Raw genomic sequence first — 7,211 nt, forward strand, 5'->3', positions numbered from 1 at the left:
GGACTTACCCATTTATATTACTTGATAACGATCTGGTACACTTGCCAGGGACTTAACAANTTTTTGGCGTNGTTGCCGGGGACTCGTGGTTTAACTTATCTAGTAGTGTAAACTGATTAAATTTAACTTGATTGTATATATTTTATCTTTTTATCTTTTTATCGTTTTATTTTTTATATAGAAAAAAAAAAGTGCTACTAGGGTTTGTGTTTCTTGTGCATGCAGTAGGAGACTAGACATACTAGGAGCAAGAAAAATACGAAACCTCTTCTTGAAGGCTTAAGCGAGACATGGGGAAGAAGGAGAGTCAGACGCCCATCTAGGGATTTGTTTCCTTCCCCTAATAGATTACTATCACCTTCACGAGTTCGAAGAGTAGAGGAGATGGCTGAACGAACTCCTCTAAGACACACTCTTGCAGACCAATCTAATGTTGTTGGCCCTTTCCATTTTAACAGCATAGCCATGCCTACGGATTAAGCGACCAACATGGTGATGAATCCAACGCTTATATACTTGGTGCAAAGCAACCAGTTTCACGGCCTGTCAAATGAGAACCCATATGACCATTTGACAACGTTTAGATAATTCTGCAATACAGTGAAGATGGCAGGTGTATCAGATGATAGAGTGAAGTTTAGCTTGTTCCCATTCTCATTGGGAAGCAATGCTAAGATGTGGCTGAATTCCTTTGCTGTAGGAACATTCACTACTTGGGAGACTGTGGCTATAAAATTTGTCAAGAAATATTTTCCACAGTCCAAAATTACACAGGGAAGGCTGGAAATTTCATCATTCAAACAAGGCATGAAAGAGACTCTCGGGCAAGCATGGGATAGGTTTAAAAGCCTATTGAAGAAGACCCCAGTCCATGGGTTTGATAAGACAACCATAGTTCTTGCATTCCTTGAAGGGCTAAATATGCAAGCAAAGATGATGTTAAATGTTGTAGCCAGAAGGGATATCAAAAGGAAGACCGAGGATGAGGCTTATGAGTTGATTGAAAGTATGGTAGATAATGAAGAAACGTAGAGTGAAAATGCTGATGTTGTTCAGAAAATTCCAGAATCACAGGATTATAGTTTTATGATGGAGCAGAACAAGATAATTGCTCAAGAACTGGAGATAATTATTCAGAAATTATCTGTCTCGCCACAGGAGATGATAACAGTTTCAAGAAGTTCAGAGCAACCTCAATTTATGCCAATACAGAGGAGTGTAGATTCTGAAGAGATTTTTCAGAAAGTCGTAAAGAGTAGTGTGTTATATGTTGACCGAGTGGAGGAAAGGGAGGCATGTGAAATGATTACCAAAAGTGGGAGAGTATTAGAGGAGAGAAGAGTAAAAAAAAAAAAGAGGTAGAAAAAGATAGTGTTGAAAAAAAGAGTGAGCAAGAGGAAGATGGGGAGAGAGAGAAAAAAATATGATGAATAAAAAAAATGAGGGTGATAATAGAGAAGAAGAAGTTGAAAAATTGAAAGAAAGAAAGTATGTTAAACCTTTGCCATATCCAAAAACATACTCAAGAAAGGAAAAAGAAAAGCAATTCGAGCGTTTCATGGAGATTTTTAGGAAACTGGAAATAACCATACCATTTTCTGAAGCACTTTAGAAAATGCCATCATATGCCAAATTTCTAAAGGAACTTCTCATGAAAATAAGGAAGTATGTTGAGAAGGAAACCATTGAAGTGCAAGGGAATTGTAGTGTAGTCATACAAAGGAGATTACCTCCTAAACTGCAAGATCTAGGGAGTTTCACCATTCCATCCACCATTGGAGAGTTAGAAGTGGGGAAAGCTCTGATTGATCTGGGAGCAAGCATTAATCTAATGCCTCTTTCTATGTTAAAAAAGATTAGAGGATTAGAACTGAAGCCAACAAGGATGACTCTTCAATTAGCAGATAGATCTCTTAAATACCCATATGGAGTGGCTGAAGATGTGATAGTTAAGGTGGATAAATTTCTATTCCCGGTAGATTTCGTGGTTATGGAGATGGAGGAGAATGGAGATGCACCTTTAATTCTTGGTAGACCTTTCATGAAGACAACTAGGATTTTAATTGATGTGGAGAATGGTAAGCTGAAGGTCAGAGTACAGGATGAAAAGGTAAATTTTGATGTTTTCCAAGCAATGTCATATCCTAGAGATAAAAAGTCATGCTTTCAAATAGACATTGTGGAAGAACTTTGTATGCTGCAAGGTAAGAGAATATGAAATGCATCTGCATTGGAGTTAATGAATGTGAAGATTTACATGAAGAAGAAGATAAAATGATTGAAGAATGTGTCGTGATTTGGAGGTGATAAAAGAAACTTCAACAGGAGAGGCTAATATTGAAAGAATTGATCCCAAAGAAAGTAAGCTTGAATTGAAGGAATTACCACCACATTTGAAGTATGTATTTTATGAAGCTCATGGAGGGAAGCCAGTTATTATTAGTAATTCATTATCTCCAAAAGAAGAAGAAAAGCTGGTGGAAGTTCTAAAAGCAAATAAGGGTGCTATAGGCTGGTCAATTGCAGATCTCAAGGGAATAAGCCCTACATATTGTATGCACAGGATCCTTATGGAAAGTGATTATAGACCGGTGGCTCAACCACAAAGAAGATTAAATCCAGTTATGAAGGAAGTTGTGAGAAAGGAAGTGCTGAAGTTACTAGAAGCAGGAATTATATACCTAATCTCTGATAGTAAATGGGTGAGTCCAGTTCAAGTGGTGCCAAAGAAAGGAGGAATGACAGTGATTCATAATGAAAAAAATGAATTAATTCCTACACGAACAGTTACTGAGTGGCGGATGTGTATCGATTACAGAGAGTTGAATATAGCTACCAAAAAGGATCACTTTCCTTTACCGTTTATGGACTAGATGCTAGAAAGATTAGCTGGACAAGCATACTATTGCTTCCTTGATGGCTATTCTGGATATAATCAAATCGTGGTGGGTCCTGAAGATTAAGAGAAAATAAATTTTACATGTCCTTTTGGTATATTCGCCTACAGAAAAATGCCATTTGGATTATGTAACGCACCTGTTATATTTCAAAGGTGTATGCAAGCAATCTTTGTAGAATTTATGGAGAAAAGCATAAAAGTCTTCATGAATGATTTTTCAGTATTTGGAGATCCTTTTCAGAGATGCTTAATCAACTTAGATGTGGTTCTTAAAAGGTGTGTTCAAACGAATCTTGTCTTGAACTGGGAGAAATTCCATTTTATGGTTACTAAAGGAATTGTGTTGGGACACAAAATTTCGTCTAAGGGGATTGAAGTTGACAAAGCAAAAGTAGAGGTTATTGAAAAGCTTCCACCACCATAAAATGTGGAAGGAATCCGGAGTTTCTTGGGCCATGCTGGTTTCTATCCAAGATTTATTAAAGACTTTTCAAAGATTGCTAAGCCATTGAGTAATCTGCTAGTTAAGGATACACCATTTGAGATGAGTTTTGAATGTTTGCAAGCTTTTGATATCCTAAAGAAAAGTTTGATTTCTGCTCCAGTAATTGTAGCTCCAGATTGGAATAAAGACTTTGAACTTATGTGTGATGCCAGTGACTATGCTATAGGTGTTGTGTTGGGTCAAAGAAGAGAAAAAGTATTTCATGCTATTTACCATGCTAGTAAAGTCTTAAATGAAGCCCAATTGAATTATGCTACCATAGAGAAAGAATTTTTGGCTATAGTTTATGTACTGGAGAAATTTAGATCTTATCTCATTGGATTTAAAGTCATAATTTATACGGATCATGCAACTATAAAGTATTTATTAACAAAGCCATACTCAAAGCCACGGTTAATCAGGTGGGTGTTTTTGTTACAAGAGTTTGACATAAAGATTCGTGATAAAAAGGGAAGTGAGAATTTAATTGCTGATCACTTATCTCGATTGGTTAACACTGAAGTAATAAGCAAGGAGAAGGAAGTTTGGGAGTCTTTTTCAGATGAAACTCTTTTGTACATTCAACAAAGGCCATGGTTTGCTGATATGGCTAATTTTAAAGTTGCGGGTGTTACTCCTGAGGAATTAAATCTGCAACAGAGAAAGAAATTTTATTCTGATGCTAAGCAGTTTATATGGGATGATCCGTGTTTATTCAAGATTGGAGCAGATAATCTTTTGAGGAGATGTGTAACCAAGGAAGAAGCAGAAGGAATCCTTTGGCATTGTCATAATTCTCCTTATGAAGGGCATTATAATGGAGGGTCTCATTTTTGTAATGCTCATCTTGCTAAGGTACTTAGACATTATGGGGTAAAACATAAAGTGGTTGCACCTTATCACCCACAAACAAATGGTCAAGCTGAAGTTTCCAACAGGGAAATCAAGAGGATATTAGAGAAGACAGTTGCTTTTTCACGAAAAAATTGGTCACGTAAATTAGATGATGCCCTTTGGGCATACAGGATAGCTTTGAAGACTTCCATGGGGTTATCACCTTTTAAGATGGTATATGGGAAAGCATGTCACTTGCCAGTATAGATGGAACATAAGGCTTTGTGGGCTTTAAAATTTTTAAATTTTGATCCTCATGAAATTCAAAGGAAACGAAGAAATCAATTGTTAGAGCTTGAAGAAATGCGGTTACATGCATATGACTCATCTAGGAGCTATAAAGAGAAGGTGAAATTTTATCATGACAGAAAGCTAATAAAGAGAGTCTTCAATCCAGGACAACAGGTGCTAATATTTAATTCACGATTAAAGTTATTTCTTGGAAAGTTGAAATCAAAATGGTTGGGACCTTTTGTTATAAAGCGTGTGTTCCCAAATGGAGTTGTGGAATTAGAGACTCCAGATTATGATGGTCAGTAGCGGAATTGGGTGGTAAATGGTCAGAGGCTCAAACATTATTTGGGAGGAGAGGTGGAGCAATTCTCCACGGTAATGATGTTGATGGATCCATGAGGTTCGGGTCAGGCTCGTGACATTAAACAAGCGCTTTTGGGAGGCAACCCATGTTTTATTTTTCCTTTGTACTTTGAATTAGTAGTATAGGTTAAGTTTTATTTTTGTGTCTATGCTTGGCTTGTACACTGATTCTAATGATGGTTTAATCTTATTGCATGATGAGTTATTTACTAATGATGATTGTTTGTGGATGATGATTGAGAATGTGTGAATGTTGATATCCAGGTTAATGGTTCACTAACTATGTGAACAGATGAGTAAGTGGTTTATGATTGTGATTTTGATGCTAAGTAGTATTAATGAATGAGAAGTGAGAAAGTATGATTTTGTGAGGTATTGAGCTTTAGAGTTTTTATTGATGTATGTACTGTTCACAGGGAATCATGAATGATATTGACTTAATCTTGATAATTGATTGAATTACATGTTTATGTCATATGATCAAGGTCGTGCTTTGAAACCCTTACTTAACCAAATTTTCACCCAAAGTATTTTAAATGATATACCCTTTTTGAACCTTGGCCTTAAACAGTATGAAAACCCTTGCTTGAATTGAATTACCTTGAGTTGGGTTGAGGACAATTGTATGTGTTAAAAAGGTTCAAGTTTGGGGTTGTATGGGGAAAGTAAAAGGCAAAAGAAAAAGCATTGAGTTCAAAAGTTGTAAAAGAAAAATGCATGAAGAAGAAAAGAAAAGAAGAAAAGAAAAAGCATGAAAAGTGAGCTCAATATGAAAATAAAAGGAAAAAGGAAAGAAATTGGGAATGAGAGAGATTGGTTAAAAATAGAGTGTGCTTGAACTTTGAATGATGATTTAAACTCTCTTAACTCAAGGATTTTGTATTCCAGAAAAACCATTTTTTCTTGATAGCCCAGCCACAATACAAGCTTTGGAAAAAGTCCTTGTGATGACATGTGCATGTGAAGATTTTGATTGTTTCAGATGAATGACAATATTGCTTTATGTGACATGTAAACAGTAGACAGTAGCGTGACCTCCTAAACACTTGCGAGATTGAGTGAAATACTTGCTTGGTGAGAATTATTAAATCCCTGTTTACATCTATGTTTAGTTGATTGATCATTCATGAACAAAACATCTGTTGAAAACAGATTGACTATGTGAACTAAATTGGATTGAAAGCATGCATGCATCTTTATAGGATTCCACTGAAATTTGAATTGTATAATAACTTGTGAGAAAAAGGAATTTTGAAAAATGTGAATTTTTTGATGAAGAAGTGGAAAGCCAAGTTTTGTCTTGTTTGCTTGAGGACAAGCAAAGTTCTAAGTTTGGGGTTGTGATAACGTTCTAAAAACCGTTATTTTCATACTTAAATTTGATATTAAAACATACCCTTTAGGGCTTAGAATGAGCTTAATATCAAGTAAAACACTTAGTTGAGTCATGAGAGAGTCAAAAGTTGGTTTTAGAGATATTATGCTTGTTTTTACATTGTTTTGCAGGGTTTTAAGGTGAATTGAAGATGGAAGTGAAGTAAGGTGGACTTAGACCCATGAAAGAGGAAGAAAAAGGATGAAAAGAAGGGTCAAGTGAGTCGTTGAGCGTCCAAAGCGATTAGAGGGAAACCGCTCAGCGGCAAAACTGACCGCTGAGCGGTACAAACAGCTAGAGGGAAACTACTGAGCGGTGAAGTTAAGCGCTAACGAAGGTTGAAAAATAGTTATTTTCATATGTCAACTTGGATTGAATTACGCCCTTTACTACTTGGAATGAGCCTAGAATCAAGCAAAACTCAATAAATGAGTCTGTGGAGAGTCAAAAGCTGTTTTTAGCGTTATTATGCTTGTTTTGCATTGTTTTGTAGCTATTTTGAGAAAGTGAAGAATGGAGTTAAAGATACAAGTCGTTGACTCAAGAAAAGAGCAGAAAAATGAAGATTTGAAGAGTCGACGCATCGCCCAGCAGCACACTTAAACCACCGGGCGGTCCAGGGTGAGGAGTAGCCATTGCGATTGACGCTGGGCGGTTCTGAGGGAAACCGTCAGGCGGTGGCGATTACCGCCGTGCGGTTTGGAGGATTATGGGAAACCGCTGGGCGACACACTTAAACCGCCGAGCGGTGGCTCGCTGGGCTTGGGCCTGTTTTCTGTTGCGCTCCTCACCTTTAAATACCCCTATTTCGTGTTCAGAGTCATTCTTTTGGCAGAGGAGAACGGCCAGACCTAATTTTGCTCTCTGGAGAGGATCTCTTGGATGCTTAGGCTCCTTTTCATCTTTTCTAGGGTTTGCTCTTCCATTCTTCTTCCATTTTTCATCTAGTTTCACCATGTCTA

This window comes from Vigna radiata, unplaced genomic scaffold (assembly GCF_000741045.1).
Source record: "Vigna radiata var. radiata cultivar VC1973A unplaced genomic scaffold, Vradiata_ver6 scaffold_189, whole genome shotgun sequence".
NCBI lineage: Eukaryota > Viridiplantae > Streptophyta > Magnoliopsida > Fabales > Fabaceae > Vigna > Vigna radiata.